At 39.3% G+C, this 20,996-nt stretch overlaps 1 protein-coding gene and 1 pseudogene across 2 annotated transcripts in view; one reads left to right on the forward strand and one right to left on the reverse strand.

Annotated features, from left to right (window-relative positions):
• KLHL13 (kelch like family member 13) overlaps positions 1 to 20,996 on the forward strand; it is a 353,054-nt gene that overhangs the window by 207,447 nt on the left and 124,611 nt on the right. The gene's annotated exons all lie outside the window — the stretch shown is intronic.
• LOC143671287 (refilin-B pseudogene) lies at positions 11,464 to 12,111 on the reverse strand (annotated as a pseudogene).

The raw sequence follows: 20,996 nt of genomic DNA on the forward strand, positions 1-20,996 counted from the left end.
GTTTAACATGACATCTGATTTGCATTCTCTTTCCCAACTTTGTATACAAATACTTATAAACATGGAAAAAGATAATAAGTCACAATACTAAAAACTAAGACTGGCTTTGATCCAGGCCAATGAGTAATTTGGAAAACATGTAAAAATTTCCAAGTGTTTCAATGCATGTATTTTGTGCATTGGCCTTATTCCTTGTTTTTAGTTTTGTCTATTTCTTTTTTATAAATCTCATTGTAAACTTTACATTTATGCCTTTACAGTCATTGTTTTAAAATCTCAAATAATTCAGTTCTTTAAACAAAGATTTGTGCTGTTTTTTCCATTGCTAGATTATATAATTTATACACAGTAAAATCCAACCTATACAATTGTTTAACCAATACCACAGCCAACCTATACATAATTTATGATACTCTGTTGTTCCTTTTTTTCCTCATGTACTTTTTTCTTTATTAGAGAACTTGTGTGTTACAGAACAATCATGCATAAAATACATGATTCCCTTATACCATTCCACCACCAATACCTTGCATTAATGTGCAACATTTGGGACAACTGATAATAGTACATTTTTATAATTATACTGTTAATTAAAGTGTAAGATTTAACTTACAATTCATTGTTGTGTAATGTAGTTCCATGGATTTTTAAAACAGTTTTTTCTGTTACCATATATACAATCTAACATTTCTCCTTTTAATCGTATTCAGGCATATATGTCAGTTCTGTTACTTGTGTTCATGATGTTGTGTTCTCTGGGCTACTTGTATGGGCATATTCACAACAATTGTTAAGTTTGTGAAGTCCTCTGTCATTATTTATTTAAATGCTCCTTTTGCTCCTTTCTCTCTTCTCCTTCTGGGACTACCACCATACATAGGTTGGTCTTTTTTCTTTTTTTTTTTTTGTATGCTGTATGGTGGGTCACATTCCGTTATTTTTCCATGTGAGTATCCCGTTATTGCAGCACCATTTGTTGAATTTTTTGTTTGTTTGTTTACTTGTTTGTTTTTGGGGAAGTGCATGGGCAGGGAATCAAACCTGGGTCTCCCACATGGCAGGAGAGAATTCTACCACTGAACTACCCTTGAACCCCCCACAGGTTGGTCTTTTAAGCTGTTTTTACTTTTCTTCATTCTTTTTTTTTTCTTCAGACTGAATAATTTTGATTGTTTTATCTTCAGCTACCCTGATTCTTTCTTCTGCCAGCTCCAAATATCTGTTGAGTTCCTCTAGGGATTTTTCTTTTGTTTTTCTTTTTTTACATGGTGTCCTAGTTTACTAGCTGCCAGAATGTAATATACCAGAAATGGAATGGCTTTTTAAAAAGGGAATTTAATAAGTTGCTAGTTTACAGTTCTAAGGCCGAGAAAATGTCCCAATTAAAACAAGTCTATAGAAATGTCCAGTCTAAGCCATCCAGGGAAAGATACCTTGGTTCAAGAAGGCCAATGAAGTTCAGGGTTTCTCTCTTATCTGGAAAGGCACATGGCAAACACGGGGTCATATGCTAGCTTTCTCTTCTGGCTTCCTGTTTCATGAAGCTCCCTGGGAGGCGTTTTCCTTCTTCATCTCTAAAGGTCGCTGGCTGGTGGACTCTGCTTCTTGTAGCTATGTTATTCTCTGCTCTCTCAGAATCTCCTTCATTCTCCAAAATGTTTCCTCTTTTATAGGATTCCAGTAAACTAATCAAGACCCACCCGAGTGGGTGAAGACATGTCTCCACCTAATCCAGTTTAACAATCACTCTTGATTGAGTCACATCTCCAGGAAGATGATCTAATTACGGATTCAAATATACAGTATTGAATAAGGATTATTCTGCCTTTACAAAATGGGATTTTGATTAAAACATGGCTTTTCTAGGGTACATACATCCTTTCAAACCAGCAAACATGGGCAGGCACCGAGAATCAAACCCGGTCTCTGGCATGGCAGGTGAGAATTCTGCCCTTGAGCCACCGTCGCACCATCCTCCTCTAGGGATTTGTAATTTCAGTTATTTTGATGTTCAGTTTCAGCATTTGCTTTGTTCCTTTTGATAATGTCTAGCTCTTTATTCAAATTCTAATTTGGATCATAGTGATAGGTTGGGTTTTGTACCCTAGAAAAAGACATGTTCTTAATCTTAATCCATACCTATGGGCATGAGTCTGTTGTACCTTTGGAGATATATTTTCAGTTAAGGTCTGGCCCAAATAAATTTGGTTAGACCTTAAATCCTACTACTGCAGTCTTTATGAAGACATACAAAGAGAAACTACAAAGTAGAATTCAAGGAAACTAATAAGAGAAAGGAGATGGCACTGCCATGTGCATTGCCATATGATGGGAAAACTAAGGACACATGGATCACTGGAAACCAGGGCCAGAATGACATAGTCTTCCGGGAGAAATCATCACTTGGTTGGCCCCTCAGTTTTGGACTTCTCATCTCATAATCAGGAGCTAATGAATTCTGATCGTTTAAGCCATCCCATTGTATGGTATTTGTCTTATTACCTGGGAAACTAAGAAAGTTTTTAGTACCTGAAAGTGGGGTACTGCTATTACAAATAATTAAAAATATAGAAACAACTTTGGAATTGGGTAATAGGTAGAGGCCGTAAGAGTGGTGAGACACCTGAAAGAAAAAGCCTAGATGGTTTGAATTGACTGTTGGTAGAAATATGAACATTAAATTTACCTCTGATGAGGCCTTAGAAGGAAACGATGAATGTGTTTTTGGATACTGGAGGAAGGGCAGTCCTTTTTATAAAGTAGCATAGAAATTGGAAAAATTGTGTCATAGTGTTGGATTGGAAATAGAACTTGTAAGCCATAAACTTGGATATTTGGCTGAGGTGATAAGTGTGGAAGGTACATCTTGGTTTCTCTTTGTAGTTCACTGTAAAATGTGAGAGGAAATGGATAAGCTGAGGGTTAATCTCTTAAGTGAAAAGGGACCAGAAATTGATGATTTTGAAATGTCTGTGCCTATCCAGATAGTATACTCTGAGACTAGGTCCAAAGTGGCTCTATCAGGGACCTCTTTGGCTTCTAAGAAGTAAGTTCCTGGAGACTTGAGTTTCCTGTGAGGGTTTAACTGAATAATCCTTTGCTAAAGAAGGTATGGCTAAACATGGATCCAGTCAGACATCTCAGAGGAAGTCAGCATTGAAATGCAGTTATCCAGGAAGGATCTGAGGAAAGTCCTTTTGTCTGATGGTTTGTGCCCCATTAATCTGCATGCAAAACTGACAAGGTTTTTGTGAAATTTGTATGAGAACTACTCCAGCATGGACTGAAAGGGACAGAAGGGATGATTCAAAGGCAGAAAAACTTTAAGGAAAGAACCATGGAAGCCTAGGTCTGGACCTTAAAGATCTCAGGCCAAGAAAATGGGCCCACTGCCAGTGTGAAAAGGGCAGTCTACTCCTCTGCTTGGAGGGGGTAAGCCATCTACCCCAGTGCTTTGAGTGGGAAGGCTTTGTGCTCTGGCATGTGGAAAGCCTAGCTGCCATCACAATGCTCAGAGATGCTCGGGGCCTGTGCCCTAGTTTTTCAAGCACTACCCAGAGCTTAAAAATGGTTCCTGTGCCCCAGCATTTGTGAAGAACCAGACCACCATGCCAATGCTCAGAGAGGGTAGTGCCTTTATCCCAGTGTTCAAGGAGAGAAAGACCACTGCTCAAATGCTTGGAAGGGGTGAAGCTGCTACTCCAGCAGGCCAGAGCACAAAACATGACTCCACAGATGACTCTCAGACTTGAGGTCTGAGGGAAACCGCTGCTGGATTTTGTACATGTTTTAGACCCATGACCTCTGTTTTTCTTCCAGTTTTTCCCTTCTGAAATGGAAATATCTATCATATTCCTGGCCTAGAATTGTTTATTAGAAGCAGATAACTTGTTTTCTAGGTTTCATATGACCACCAGACAAAGAGGAATTTTGCTCCAGGTTGGACCATGCTATAACTGATTTTGATGAGACTTTGTAATTAGCATTGTTACTAAAATGACTTAAAGCTTTTGGGATGTTGTGATAGAATGAATGCATTTTGCCTGTGGAAGAACATATCCTTTTGGAGTCCAGAGCATAGCTGTGGTAGCTAAATTCTGTACCCCAGAAAAAATACATGTTCATAATCTTCATCCTTGATGGTATTTGAACCCATTGTAAATAGAATCTTTTGGAGCTATTATTTTTGGTTAAGGTATGGCCCAACTATATGTGGCTGAGCATTAATTCTATTACTGGAAGTTTTATGAAGACAAAGCCATGAGAAACTAGAAACTGGAAGTCAAGGGAACCTGGAAGTGAAAGCAGACAACACCACCATGTGGATTGCTATATGATATTAAAGCCAAGGACCCAAGTATCACCAGCAACCATCCCCAGAATGCCATAGTCTTTAGGGAGATAATATTACTTTGCTGACATGTAGATTTTGGACTTCTCTTAGCCTCAAAACCATGAGCCAAAACATTCCTATTTTTTAAGCTAACCCATTTTATGGTATTTATTTCAGCAGATGGAAACTTAAGACGTTCATTTATAGTGTGGCATCCTTTTGTTTTTTTGTCTGCTTTACATTCACTCTTTGAACATTTTAAGAACCCTCCTGCATTTCTTAAAAGTCTTTGGTATGCCCAAAGTCTGTTTTTGTTTGTTGATGGTTTCTGATGTTTTATCTTCTCCTTTGGATGAGCCATCATTTTCTGTTTCTTTTTGTGTCTTGTGTTCTTTTGTTGTACACTGTACATTTTAATATTTTAATATGCTAGCTCTGGAACTTAGTCCTTCAAGTGTCTGTTCTTTAAATTTGTATCCAGCAAGTGATTTTGATGCCAGAGAACCCCTAGAAGTTCTCAGAGATGTTGAAATCTCAACCAGGGGTTGGTGCCATGAGGGTTCTTGACTCAGTTACAGGAAAGTATTCAAGGACTATTCAGTGTTTATAGTCAAATAGTTTAATAAGCTTGCTGCTAAAGAGCCACGGGAGTTCTCAGAGATGTCTAGAACTCAACTGGGGGCTGGAACCATGAGAGTTCTTCACTAGTCGGAGGGAAAAAATATTCAAGGGCAAGTTAATGTGTACAGCCAAATAGATAAGCTTGATACTGGAGAGCACCAGGAGTTCTCAGAGAGATCAAGACCTCAACCAGGAGCTGCTGCCATGAGGGTTCTTGACTCAGTCACAGGAAAGAATTTAAGGACTAAGTGTATACATCCAGAAAATCCAGGGTGCAGTCATTGTGTGCAGCCAAGAAGTTTAATGCATAGCAAAAGTACACATTTGAAGGAGATGAGTGTGGGCATTCTCCAAAGGAGGGGAAGTGCTTTGAGGTTGGGATTCCTGCATTATAAAGACTTGGAGGGGCTCTAACCTTCTGGTTATGCTAAGAAGGGATGGATGAGCTACACTTTTCATTGGTTCTTTTTGGGTACCAACCTGAGTGAGGAACATTTTGTTATGGGTCATAGGGTCATTTCCCCCTCCCTCCTTCCCTATCTAACTGCCTCATTTTTTAGAGAGATTTCCTTAAATGTAAGGAGCTAACAAAAACAAACACGAGTCCACCTTTCAGAGTCTTTGCGGATTGGCTCTGTGTTGGTTGGTGCTCTCTTTCAAAGCTTAGTCCTCCTAACAGTGAACTTGAAGAACAGCCTGATATAAAAGCATAAGGTCCACTGCATGTATCTTTTTTTTTATTTTTATTTTTTTTGAATTTTTTTATTAATTAAAAAAAAAATTAACAGACAAAACATTAAGATATCATTCCATTCTACATATACAATCAGTAATTCTTAATATCATTACATAGTTGCATATTCATCATTTCTAGAACATTTGCATCGATTTAGAAAAAAATAAAAAAGACAACAGAAAAAGAAATAAAACGATAACAGAAAAAAAAAGATTATACATGCCATACCCCTTACCCCTCGCTTTCATTTACCACTAGCACTTCAAACTAAATTTATTTTTAACATTTGTTCCCCTATTATTTATTTATTTATTATTTTTTTAATTAATTAAAAAAATTAACACATTTAGAAATTCCATTCTACATATGCAATCAGTAATTCTTAATATCATCACATAGATGTATGATCATCATTTCTTAGTACATTTGCATCGATTTAGGAAAAGAACTAGCAAAACAACAGAAAAAGATATAGAATGATAATATAGAGAAAAAATAAAAATAATAATAATAAAAATATATATATATGTAAAAAAACACAAACAAACAAAACTATAGCTCAGATGCAGCTTCATTCAGTGTTTTAACAAAATTATATTACAATTAGGTAGTATTGTGCTGTCCATTTTTGAGTTTTTGTATCTAGTCCTGTTGCACAGTCTGTATCCCTTCAGCTCCAATTACCCATTATCTTACCCTGTTCCTAACTCCTGCTGGTCTCTGTAACCAATGACATATTCCAAGTTTATTCTCGAATGTCGGTTCACATCAGTGGGACCATACAGTATTTGTCTTTTAGTTTTTGGCTAGACTCACTCAGCATAATGTTCTCTAGGTCCATCCATGTTATTACATGCTTCATAAGTTTATTCTGTCTTAAAGCTGCATAATATTCCATCGTATGTATATACCACAGTTTGTTTAGCCACTCATCTGTTGATGGACATTTTGGCTGTTTCCATCTCTTTGCAATTGTAAATAATGCTGCTATGAACATTGGTGTGCAAATGTCCATTTGTGTCTTTGCCCTTAAGTCCTTTGAGTAGATACCTAGCAATGGTATTGCTGGGTCGGATGGCAATTCTATATTCAGTTTTTTTAGGAACCGCCAAACTGCCTTCCACAGTGGTTGCACCATTTGACATTCCCACCAGCAGTGGATAGTGTGCCTCTTTCTCTGCATCCTCTCCAGCACTTGTCATTTTCTGTTTTGTTGATAATGGCCATTCTGGTGGGTGTGAGATGATATCTCATTGTGGTTTTGATTTGCATTTCTCTAATGGCCAGGGACATTGAGCATCTCTTCATGTGCCTTTTGGCCATTTGTATTTCCTCTTCTGATAGGTGTCTATTCAAGTCTTTTTCCCATTTTGTAATTGGGTTGGCTGTCTTTTTGTTGTTGAGTTGAACAATCTCTTTATAAATTCTGGATACTAGACCTTTATCTGATATGTCGTTTCCATATATTGTCTCCCATTGTGTAGGCTGTCTTTCTACTTTCTTGATGAAGTTCTTTGATGCACAAACGTGTTTAATTTTGAGGAGCTCCCATTTCTTTCTTTCTTTCTTCAGTGCTCTTGCTTTAGGTTTAACGTCCATAAAACCGCCTCCAATTGTAAGTTTCATAAGATATCTCCCTACATTTTCCTCTAACTGTTTTATGATCTTAGACCTAATGTTTAGATCTTTGATCCATTTTGAGTTAACTTTTGTATAGGGTGTGAGATACGGGTCCTCTTTCATTCTTTTGCATATGGATATCCAGTTCTCTAGGCACCATTTATTGAAGAGACTGTTCTGTCCCAGGTGAGTTGGCTTGACTGCCTTACCAAAGATCAAATGTCCATAGATGAGAGGGTCTATATCTGAGCACTCTATTCGATTCCATTGGTCGATATATCTATCTTTATGCCAATACCATGCTGTTTTGACCACTGTGGCTTCATAATATGCCTTAAAGTCCGGCAGCGTGAGACCTCCAGCTTCGTTTTTTTTCCTCAAGATACTTTTAGCAATTCGGGGCACCCTGCCCTTCCAGATAAATTTGCTTATTGGTTTTTCTATTTCTGAAAAATAAGTTGTTGGGATTTTGATTGGTATTGAATTGAATCCGTAAATCAATTTAGGTAGGATTGACATCTTAACTATATTTAGTCTTCCAGTCCATGAACACGGTATGCCCTTCCATCTATTTAGGTCTTCTGTGATTTCTTTTAACAGTTTTTTGTAGTTTTATTTGTATAGGTTTTTTGTCTCTTTAGTTAAATTTATTCCTAGGTATTTTATTCTTTTAGTTGCAATTGTAAATGGAATTCGTTTCTTGATTTCCCCCTCAGCTTGTTCATTGCTGGTGTATAGAAATGCTACAGATTTTTGAATGTTGATCTTGTAACCTGCTACTTTGCTGTACTCATTTATTAGCTCTAGTAGTTTTGTTGTGGATTTTTCCAGGTTTTTGACGTATAGTATCATATCGTCTGCAAACAGTGATAGTTTTACTTCTTCCTTTCCAATTTTGATGCCTTGTATTTCTTTTTCTTGTCTAATTGCTCTGGCTAGAACCTTCAACACGATGTTGACTAATAGCAGTGATAATGAACATCCTTGTCTTGTTCCTGATCTTAGGGGGAAGTTTTCAATTTTTCCCCATTGAGGATGATATTAGCTGTGGGTTTTTCATATATTCCCTCTATCATTTTAAGGAAGTTCCCTTGTATTCCTATCTTTTGAAGTGTTTTCAACAGGAAAGGATGTTGAATCTTGTCAAATGCCTTCTCTGCCTCAGTTGAGATGATCATGTGATTTTTCTGCTTTGATTTGTTGATATGGTGTACTACATTAATTGATTTTCTTATGTTGAACCATCCTTGCATACCTCAGATGAATCCTACTTGGTCATGATGTATAATTCTTTTAATGTGTTGTTGGATACGATTTGCTAGAATTTTGTTGAGGATTTTTGCATCTATATTCATTAGAGAGATTGGTCTGTAGTTTTCTTTTTTTGTAATATCTTTGCCTGGTTTTGGTATGAGGGTGATGTTGGCTTCATAGAATGAATTAGGTAGCTTTCCCTCCACTTTGATTGTTTTGAAGAGTTTGAGGAGAGTTGGTACTAATTCTTTCTGGAATGTTTGGTAGAATTCACATGTGAAGCCATCTGGTCCTGGACTTTTCTTTTCAGGAAGCTTTTGAATGACTGATTCAATTTCTTTACTTGTGATTGGTTTGTTGAGGTCATCTATTTCTTCTTGAGTCAAAGTTGGTTGTTCATGCCTTTCCAGGCACCAGTCCATTTCATCTAAATTGTTGTACTTATTAGCGTAAAGTTGTTCATAGTATCCTGTTATTACCTCCTTTATTTCTGTGAGGTCAGTGGTTATGTCTCCTCTTCCATTTCTGATCTTATTTATTTGCGTCCTCTCTCTTCTTCTTTTTGTCAATCTTGCTAAGGGCCCATCAATCTTATTGATTTTCTCATAGAACCAACTTCTGGTCTTATTGATTTTCTCTATTGTTTTCATGTTTTCAATTTCATTTATTTCTGCTCTAATCTTTATTATTTCTTTCCTTTTGCTTGCTTTGGGGTTAGTTTGCAGTTCTTTCTCCAGTTCTTTCAAGTGGACAGTTAATTCCTGAATTTTTGCCTTTTCTTCTTTTCTGATATAGGCATTTAGGGCAATAAATTTCCCTCTTAGCACTGCCTTTGCTGCGTCTCATAAGTTTTGATATGTTGTGTTTTCATTTTCATTTGCCTCGAGATATTTGCTAATTTCTCTAGCAATTTCTTCTTTGACCCACTCGTTGTTTAGGAGTGTGTTGTTGAGCCTCCATGTATTTGTGAATTTTCTGGCACTCGGCCTATTATTGATTTCCAACTTCATTCCTTTATGATCCGAGAAAGTGTTGTGTATGATTTCAATCTTTTTAAATTTGTTAAGACTTGCTTTGTGACCCAGCATATGGTCTATCTTTGAGAATGATCCATGAGCACTTGAGAAAAAGGTGTATCCTGCTGTTGTGGGATGTAATGTCCTATAAATGTCTGTTAAGTCTAGCTCATTTATTGTAATATTCAAATTCTCTATTTCTTTATTGATCCTCTGTCTAGATGTTCTGTCCATTGATGAGAGTGGTGAATTGAAGTCTCCAACTATTATGGTATATGTGTCTATTTCCCTTTTCAATGTTTGCAGTGTATTCCTCAGGTATTTTGGGGCATTCTGGTTCGGTGCATAAATATTTATGATTGTTATGTCTTGTTTAATTGTTCCTTTTATTAGTAGATAGTGTCCTTCTTTGTCTCTTTTAACTGTTTTACATTTGAAGTCTAATTTGTTGGATATTAGTATAGCTACTCCTGCTCTTTTCTGGTTGTTATTTGCATGAAATATCTTTTCCCAATCTTTCACTTTCAACCTATGTTTATCTTTGGGTCTAAGATGTGTTTCCTGTAGACAGCATATAGAAGGATCCTGTTTTTTAATCCATTCTGCCAGTCTATGTCTTTTGATTGGGGAATTCAGTCCATTAATATTTAGTGTTATTACTGTTTGGATAATATTTTCCTCTACCATTTTGCCTTTTGTATTATATATATCATATCTGATTTTCCTTCTTTCTACACTCTTCTCCATACCTCTCTCTTCTGTCTTTTCGTATATACCTTCACTACAATGCTTTGAATTTGGTTTTGGAGTTAGAATTGTGACATCCTTCTCTATTCTGAATTCAACCTCGCTTAACCCGAGTGGCAGATTTCCTCGCTTTCTAGGCTAGACATAAGGCACTGGCAGATTTTCTCTGCAATTTTGACACAACTGATGTCTTTACGGTGAGTCGATCCAGCACCCCTGGAGGGGTCACCTGTTGTGATGAACCAGACAGCCAGCATACCTCCAGCCGCCGCCTCCCAGGGTCTGACGTGTGGCCTGTTGTGAGTTCAGGGAAACCCACCTCATGGAGTCCAAAGGGGCTCTCCGCTGTGTTTTTCCTTATGTAAAATAGGAAAGTATTTAGAACCTTCCCCAGTACACACCGGGAGGCTCACACAAGCCTGCATAGATGTGTGCCGGATGCTGAGGACACACAGCCCTTTGGGGGACCAGCAGAAGGAAGCGGAAACCCAGGCCACTGCTCCCCAACTCAGCAGCCCTGTGACCCGCGGTCCTGAGGCGGGAAGAACAGGGTGAACCTTTTTCGATTTTTGTTATTTTTTTAAGCATCTTACATTGTAGTTGGGGCTTTTCAATATCATGAAAAAGACTGAGAGAATCCCAAGAGTTTGGGATAAAAGGAAATACACATGGAAATGGAACTCAACTCGCTGTAGACTGAACCTAGTTGGAGGTTAAAATTTATTGAATTTGCACCATTTTTATGGCCGTGAAGGCACTCGTGGCTTATATTTCTTAGAAACTCAATTTTTCCCATCCCAGAAGCTTTTTCCATGCTCTTCCTCAGACAACAGAAGACGAGCCCCTCCGCCAGCCCCTACTTCAAAGATTTGCTGTTTTCCCTTCGCTCTCCTCTTCTTTTCATTTTCTCACCAAATTGAGACTCCGGGGAAATCAGCAGTAGCACACCAGGAAACATACTCCTTTTTAAAAAGCAATCTACATATGATTATTTAAAACAGGCCATAATTCCTGGACAGTTACAGGAGGCAGTGACTCTCTCCTTCCCCAGGCTGGGCCCTTCCAGGGCCGAAAGGACACGCAGGGCCGGCAGCGCCCTACTTGCCCAGGGCCTTCTGGGGGCCCGCCCGCCCGAGTCAGCACTCATCCGGGAGGCCGTCGCTGCCCAGGAACTCCTTGGCTTCGAGCTCCACGCTGGACAGAAACCTCCGCAGCGTCTTCTGGCAGTTGTAATCCAGGGTGGTGGTGCAGACGGCCTTGGGGCACTTGGGGTAGACGATGGTGGTGCAGATGAAGCGCGCGGGCCGGGGGCGGGGCTCGAAGCGCACGTCCGCCTTGTAGTTGCGCCACGTGCAGTTGGGGACGCAGGTGACCGTCTGGCTGCAGGAGGCCACCGCCAGGCCCAGGGGCAGGTGGACATCGTCGATGAAGTGCTGCTCGGAGTCGTACTTGACCGAGGACGTGTACCTTACTTCCATCGGTGGTAAGGGGTCAAACGCAACTCCTTCACCAAAGGACAGGGGGCGTAGCCGCGGCAAGCAACTGGAGGCCAGGCTGGGGAGGGACGCTGGACTCGGGGCCGCGAGGGTCGCCGCTGCGTCGGGCTCCAGCTCTCAGGGTGCCGCCGTGCGCTCCCCGCCGCTGCCAGCCCCGGCCGGCGCGAGTCCCCACTGGCTGGGGCTGGGGCTGGGGGGCAGCCCCGAGTCCGGGCTGTCCAGGACGCCGTCGCCCTTCTTCATGTCCACGAGCTCCGGCACATCCTGAAGGCTCAGCTGGCCCACCATGGCTGCGCGCGCGTCGGGGCCGGGGGTGCCCGGCAGCCTGGCCGTGGGGCAGTGGGGGCGCGAGGGGCGCAGACGCAGGCAGGGGCCGCTGCCCGCACGGCCGCCCTCCCTGCCCGGCCGCCCGCCCCCTCTGCATGTATCTTGTCCTGAGCATATGTCCATGTGCTTAGGATATCCCCTGTTTACACAGACCTGAACACCTCTTCTCTCCCTATGAAATAGTCTTTTCTCCTGAATACTCTATTGTATGTGTTTGTGCCAGTTTGAAAATATTTAATGCACCCCAGAAAAGCCATGTTTTACTCCTTATTCAGTCTTGTGGAGGCAGCTGTTTCTTTTAATCCTGATTCAACACTGTAGATTGGAATCCTTTGTTTTAGATTATTTCCATGGAGATGTGACACACCCAATTGTGGGTGTGATGTTTGATTAGATGGAGATGTGACTCCACCCATTCTAGGTGGGTCTTGATTAGTTTACTGTAATCCTTCAAAAGAGGAAACATTTGAGAGAGAGAGCCAGAAATGACAGAAACACAGCCAACAGAAACTTCATAGCAGTACTGACACAGATGCCACCACTTGGAGAACAGAGACACAAGATGTTTTGAGATGCTTGGAGCCCAGCAGATGTCACCATGAGATGTTAAGCAAGCCAGAACTAGAGAGAGCCAAGGGAAGCCAAAACATGAAAGCCAGCCCTGGAGAAGCAAAGTGAGCAACCCCCACAGAAACAGACACTGAAAGCAATGGAGCCTAGGAGCAAGGAATCAGCAGATGCCAGCCAGGTGACTTCCCAGATGACAGAGGTGTTCCTGACTCATCGGCCTTTCTTGAGTAAAGTAACCTCTTCTTAGTGCCTTAATTGGACACTTTCACTTCCTTAGAACTATAAACTTGTAGCTTATTAAATTCCCCTTTTAAAAAGTCATTCTAATTCAGTATATCACATTCTAGCAGCTTGCAGACTAACATTATTATATCCAGCAATCCATTGCCCCAGGTTATTGATTATTTCTTACAGTGATTTAGCTGCCCTTGAGCTGCTTCTGTGTGCAGGGCAAGTTCTCATATGATGAGTTCAAAATAAATGCCCTGGTTCAGTCTTACATGTTGCCACCCACCAGATAGATTGTTACAGAAATGCATTCAACCCAGTATCTGCTTAGGAATAACTCTACTCCCTCTAGAACCAGGGCAGGTTGGGGTTGGAGGAAAGGCCAACAATGGTGTCATGAGGTTTTCCTACTGCCATTTTCTTGATTTGGCATTTGCCTCATTACTGCAACCATTTTACTGTTTTCTGGGGATTCAGAAGTGATGGTTCTTGCAGTTTTTGCTAGTTGTTTAAAGATCTTTGAGGTAACAGAGCCATGAAGCATCTTATTCTGCCATCTAGGTGATATCACTCCTGAACCCCATTCTCATTTATTCTTTATATTATTCATTATGTTAATGTCATTGATATTTGTACTTTGGCAGCTGGCATAAAGAATAGGGAAGGAAGTGAGGTGAGGAAGGGATTTAAGACATTTTCTTAAGCCTAAATTGTAAATCTCTTGTTTGAACAGTGGATTCATAAATCTTTCATAAAATACATATATTTTTCTCTCTTTTGAAAGTTAAAGGAACTTGTTTGCATTGGGCCTCCTGTGCTTCATTTATATATTTTACTATTGACTGCTTACCATACTGTATGAGTTACTAAGTATTGGTGATGTACACTGGCTTGCTTGGTTGAATTTACTGTTTTATTTTTGCTCCATCTAGTGGAGCAGTGATTGTCAAAATTAAATTTTCTTATCTCTTTTTCATCATAACTGGTTGTGATAGTAATTTAATAAGAGCTAATATTCAGAAAGTATGCTTTTATCTGTTTCCATTAGTAGTCTGTAGAAATGTATGGTTTTAGAAAAGATTGTTTCATTTTTTCAATATTCAGTAGTTTGGATGATGACAAGCCAATACAATGAATTTCTTTACTTTCTTGCTTTACTAATACTATTTGACTTAGAAAAGTGATTACTGGCATTTTTGGTCCTTAGGGTAGCTAAGTATTTCACTTCTTAAGTTCAGGTCAGCAGTCACATATTGAGCCATTCGTTCATTCATTAACCAATAAGTTGTTGCATACTTACTATGCTGGGCACTCTTCTAGGCGCACACCATATCTATCACACAAACATCAAAAGGAGTCACTTAGCTATACTGTTCGCAGTCATATTCTTTTTTATTTCTTAGGATTAACATCTTAGTTTTGGAAATATAAGGCTCGTTAGTGATTTTTTGTTTAATTATCATCTCAAAAGGCATGGATGAGGGAAGACCATGACTTGGTTTCACCAAAATTACTTTAAATAATTAGGTAACTATGTGAGAGGGACTGAATTAGGTAATAAAAACATAAAGAAGACCCAAGCTGAATTCCCAGGCATTTATAGTCTAGGGAGGCATAATAAAATGTACATGTTGAAGTGACAGGAGATATAATATTCAAAGTGCCATGAAAAGAAAAAAAACCAGCACCTGATTCTGCTAAGGGTTGCTAGGGAAGGTTTCACTGAAGGAGGTATGCTTGAATACTTAAGTATGACTAGAAATTTGCTTGGTACCCAAGGGTGGCAGGGATTACAAGTGGAGGAAGTACCATATGTAAAACCACTGAGGCTTGAGAAAGTATGGCATATTTGATATTTGTGCCAAGAAATTGCTAATTGAGGTATGAAAGGGAGCTGTGCAAATTGGTACTGGGAAGGTATTTCTGGCATATGTATAGGTTTCTTATTCTGCAACTGTTATCGTATAACCATCCTATAACTTTCCTATTCCTTCCCTCCTCAAGCCATTTATTTCCCCATTATCAGTGTGGGAAGACCCTTTTTTGGGTGCTGTTTAGGAGTCAGTTTTGTGATTGTTTTCTACAATAAATATTAATACAATGCAGAGATGATCAATGAACAGCAAGGGGAAGAGAACTAAATTAAGTATCAGGGGACCTGGATTCTTGTCTTCTAGTTTTCTCAGCAGCTCTGTCACTCGAGCCAAGTCATTTAACAACTCTGTATTTTCACTAGTAAAATGGGAATGTTAACACCTGCCTTGTCTACCTCAGGATTGGGTTGAAAATGAAAATGAGAGTCTTAAAAATTAAGCGGTATAATAAACTCTTTTTCTTGTAATTGTGTTGGTTATGGCTATTAACTAACATTTAAAACAAGTAAAATAATTTGTGGGCTATCTGGATAGGTAAATTAGGTTCAAAAGTAACTGACAAATAGAAATATTCTTACTTCCTCTTTAATTCCATGTGTCTACCCCTATGACTTTGGAATGCCATTTAACTTATTTCTGTGTTCCCAAAGTAACATAATGGATTAAATTTTTAAATTTCCAAATATTATATCATGTATATCTTTAGGCACTTTCAGAGTCTCACTGTAATTATTAAATAATAATGGATTGAAGACTTAGGCTAGTAAAATATGACTTGATATATTTCGTAGTCAGCCATAAATAATTTATATCTCTTAAATAGTTTGAATTACTCCTCACTCAAATCTGTAACCATAAAATGGTGTGACCTGAGTTTCGCTACATTTTTAGGATTTATAAAAGAATTCTAATTCATTCAAGTGGGATTGGGGGGATTATGGAACTTTGGCCATCTACCTCCTTTGCTATTTTCCCTAATCCAATGACAGTACAGGCAGCAGTTATTACTACTAGCGAAGGTACCACATTCGTATTCTCCCCTTTTACCCTCCCCACCAATTAGGTTGAGTGGTAATATTTCTGGAATCTGAATATTTACCTGAAATATGAACTTCTTGTTATAGGAATATAAGCAATTGTTCCCTATAAAATATGCCTGACCAGCCATGTTTTAGATCAGTGTTTTTCAAAATTTGTCATCCAAGGATATTTTGTATAGAAGAAGCTTTAAATGACCTAACTAATCCTTCTCGTAGTTACCTTACATACACCAGAAGAAGCATGGAGAGTATTTCTCTGGATGAGGTAATATGATGATGCTATTTTAAATGGAATGTAAGTAAATTATTTATACTAGACAATTATAGGCCCTGTATTCACAATCATTGATACTCTTAGAGACTTATTAGTGGACTACCAGAAGGACACTGTATTGGTTTGATAATACTGCTGAAAGGCAATATACTAGAAACTGAACAGCTTTTAAAAAAGGGAATTTATTAAGTTACAAGTTTATAGTTCTAAAACCATAAAGATGTCCAAACTAAGGTATCCAGAGTATGCCAGTTGGAAATTTTTGTGCACCTCAGAAAAGCCATGCCCTTTAATCCTGATTCAATATTGTAGGGTGAAAACCCTTTTGATCAGATTATCTCTAGGAGACATGACACACCCATTTGTGGGTGTGATCTTTTGATTAAATGGAGATGTGACTCTGCCCATTCAAGGTGGATCTTGATTAGTTTCCTGGGGTCTTTTAAAAGAGAAGACATTTTAGAGAAGAAACAGAGCCAACACAAGACACAGACATTTGGAAATGTAGAACTAGGCAGATGTTGTCTTGGACCTTCCCATAAGATGTTAAGCAAGCCAGAAACTGAAGAGAGCAAAGGAAAGCCAAGAGATGAAACCCAGCCCTGGAGAAGCCAAGTGAAGGACCCCCACAGAAACAGAAGCTAAATGCAATGAATTCCAGGGACAAGGGATCAGCAGATGCGAGCCACATTCCTTCCCAGGTGACAGAGGTCTTCTGGATGGCATCAGCCTTTCTTGAATGAAGGTGACCTCTTGTTAGTACCTTAATTTGGATATTTTCACAGGCTTAGAACTGTAAACTTGCAACTTAATAAATTCTCTTTATAAAGGCCATTCCATTTCTGGTGTACTGCATACTGGCAGCTTTAACAAATTAATACAAGATACCTTGACTCAAGGAAGGCCAATGTCTTCCATATGGGAAGGCATGTGGTTGGTATTGCTGATCCTTGTTCCAGGTTCCATTGCTTCCAGCTTCTTACACCAGCGGTTTCCTCTCTAAGCATCTGTGGGCCTTCAGTTAGCTCCTCTGGGACACAGCTCTGGGTTCTGGCTTGCTTAACCTCTCCAAACTTCCATGTCTAGGTGTCTGTTCTCTCTGTTAGCACTCCAAACATCTTTAAATATATGCATGTTTCTGTCAGCTCTGAGCAACTGTGTCTCCTGGGGCTTCTGCATTTCTAAATGTCTGTGTCTGCGTCTGCAGCTGGGGTTTCTCCAGAATGTTTCCCTTTTTTAAAGGACTCCAATAAACTATCAAGACCCACCTGGGATGGGTGGGGTTACGTTTCCATCTAATCAAAAGATCACCCCAAAACTGGGTGTGTCACATCTCCATGGAAGTAATCTAATCAAAACTTCATGCCCACAACTTAACTTGTCACATCTTTATGGAAACAGTCTAAAGTTTCCACCCTAAACAATAGGTCTTCCCCCCAAAGATTGGATTAGGAAAGAAAATACGGATTTTCTGGGGAACATAACAATTTTAAACCAGCACAGACACTAACAGACTATTAGTGGTCCATCTAGCATACTTTGAAAAACTCTGATACTTTCCCCCATTACAGAACCTAGATAAACCAGTTATGTGCATTTGGATAAAAGAAAAACTGATACTTTCCCCCATTACAGCATCTAGAAGAACTAGTTATGTGAATTTGGATAAAATGCCTTATTCCAGGTAAAATGTTTTTTTTCTGCCAGGCCTGAGGGAAATCTAAGTACTCTGGTAACTGAAATATTTTCTATAGAACTAAATAATGAAATGGTCTGATTTATTTTCTCTTTGTCTTTTCCTCTTTTTTTGGGGGGGGAGAATGTTTATTAATTTTTCAGTAAAATGCCCAAAGTTTAAGTCAGTGGGAAATAATTTTACAAAAATTGTACATTTTCTTCCCAAGAACCCTGCTTTGTATTATGAAATGACATTGTGATCTATTTCACTAGTAGTAAAATATTAAAAAATATTTATAAAAAAATATTTCAAATAACTAAACACAAAAACCAAGATGGGTTGAAATAAACCAGTTCCTTGGAAATCTCTACTACAGTGCCCACACCACACAAGAGAGGAGAGTAAAAATAAATCAGGAACTAAGATTTCCGTAATCACATATTTCAAAAGAATTGGAGAAGGGAGAGAATTGGGATGGAAATGTTGATATGAAAGGGAATGGATGTCAGTGGTACTGCCTCAATGATCAATCTTTTCTGAATGAAATACCCTTTCCTATATTCAGTAATTTTGGCCAAGGTTAAACTTTAGGATATTCTTTGCACTGAAGTTAGGAAATACCTTGACAGTGGAAGTAGCTCTTTCACCTAACCTTAATAGATGAAGAGAAGCCTGTTATGGCATCAAAAGCTGTCATAATGGCCCTTCTGGGAGAGTTAACCTTTGTGGGGGTCCCTGAGGAGGACGTCCAATACACAGACCTGGAGGTGAACCTAGGAGAGGGCCAGGGGATTGTCCTGGTGGTAGTCCTATAGGAAAAAGTTGGAGTAAAAACCCTCAGAGTCCTGGCATTCCAGGTGATCTCAGGAACGGAGAAGCTCCTGGATGTGGCCCAGGAGGAATGCCTGAACGTGGTCCAGGTGGCCAAAAAGGTGGTGCAGGTGGTGGTCCAAGATGAGGTGGTTCTGACATGGGAGGTGCTTGTATCTGAGGAGGGACAGACTGTGGAGGAGCCTGCTGCTGTGAAGAGGCTGTAGATGTGCCATCAGAAAGAGACTCTTCTTTATGCTGTTTTGTGATTGCTTTTCTGCTTCAGAATCATCTTTATCTTCATCATCTGAAAATTCCTCTACTTCTCATCCCTCCACTGGGATTTCCTGACCTGCCATTCAAGTGTCATGGCTTGAAGAGGGGTCGGTTCTTTCATGTTCTTTTTCCCCCTTGATTTTCCAAGCATATCTTCAAATCATACTCTCAGACCTGACTTTTTTCCTTCATTGTCATCTCTATCACTATCATGATGGTGTACACATTCATCTCCTTCATTTTCACCACCTGATCTGTCAGTGTCACTGTCATCAGAGCTGTAATCATACTTATCCTGATCCATGTCCTCAGGATAGCCATCGTACTCACTGGTGCTGGAAGCATCATCATCATGGCTTTACTAAGCAAATTCAGGACTATATAACATTTCTCCATCTCACCTACGAGGAAGAAGATCTAGGGCAAAGCCCACTTTATGGCCTTGTATATGCAAGACTTGAGTAAGAGGTGGACTGGAGGTTTCCTACCAGGGGGCAAACATCGAACACCATGTCCAAGAAGAAGAAGTATAGAAACTGCCCGAGTTGGAGATCCATTGAAGGTGACTGGGCACCAGGAAGTGGAATGTCATGGATCAAGATGTTGGAAGAAGTATGGGGCATATCTGGCAAAAGAATATTCTCAACTTCCACATGTTCAGCATTTTGGACAGCATCAAAATATTGACTAAGTTGAACTCTTCTGTACATACTCTACTTCTAGCTTTCTTAATTCTTTGTAAATATCTGGATTCTCTTTTTCATAGAGTCACAGAATACGTTCAAAAGCTTTGCTCAGCTTTCTATTTGTCTTTCAACATCTTCTCATTTAACTGTGGCTATAGCACGGGGTTATACTCCATTTCATTGAATTTCTTCATGTCCTGGATAATCTGCTTGGGATCCTTTGTCTTCAAAACTGCAGCTTGTACCCATCATGCACCACTTCCTGGTCTTCTGTAAGTCTCTCTTCTGGGGCCTGGTTTATGGGGTTCATAAATATTCCACTCTTTGTGGATGACGTAGATCTCCAGTACATGTTTAAAATCTATATTGTTAACTTGGTCATTACAAAAATGCAACACTTCTGCTGAGTTTCCAGGACTGAGAGAAGTGGGGCATGGGTGATTCCTGGCCTCTGCCACTTGGTCAGCCACTCATCCACCATAATCTTGAAAGTTTATGCCACTCTGCCATCCTTATGTCACTTCATATGTCTTTGGGCCACCAGTCTCTTAGCATTTCTCTGTCCTGGGACCATCCAGAATGTTTTCTTTGTTTGAAAACCTATGATATCACGGACATATAATTTTAAATCTTCTTCTGAAGACCTGATGGATTGATTCATTTTTATACACATCAAATGCTTCCCTTTTTTGAAGATGACTTGGGAAAAGAGTGGCACATATCCACAATCACATTCTCCACATTTTCTGTTTGAATTTTTCTTTATAAGTTAATAGAAAGGAAATTGGTCAGTTTTTGCACTCAATAAATAAGAAGAAAGGTGTAGATAGCTTTTATCTAGGAAAATTTTAAGTCATTGAAAGAATATTTTCAAGTATTAAGTGCTTTTTAAACTTGGTGGCAGCATCCTCTTAACACACTTTAACATAAAATGATTGACTAAGTTGAAAATTTTTTTACTGTCTATATAGCAGAAAGCAGCATAATTTTTGCATCATTGCATAAATCTGAGATTGTGTATGCATAAAAAGGAAGAGACAATGCTAAATGCTAAATGTCAACATCAACAAAAGCTTGACTGCTTACTGAGTATTTGACACTGAACATAATGGGGTGTGGCTGGACAGGGAGAGAACACTAAATATTAACCTCAGGATATGTTTCTCTGGTGAAGCTTCTTGTCCTAGATTAATCTCCCAGCTAGTCCTATTATCTGCTTTTTATAAACATTCCCTTTTTACTCTTGGACTTTCTCCCTTAATAGCCCATCCTTGGGAGATCTAAATCTCCTAACCTCACTCTCTCATTTCTTTTTGTGGTTGTCATGACTTCCTTTTGTTTGTATTATGGATCTTCAGGTGAATTCTCTTGGTTACTGCAAGTAGTAAAGCAATCACAGTTTCCTCCTTC

This window comes from Tamandua tetradactyla, chromosome X (genome assembly GCF_023851605.1).
Source record: "Tamandua tetradactyla isolate mTamTet1 chromosome X, mTamTet1.pri, whole genome shotgun sequence".
NCBI classification, from domain to species: domain Eukaryota; kingdom Metazoa; phylum Chordata; class Mammalia; order Pilosa; family Myrmecophagidae; genus Tamandua; species Tamandua tetradactyla.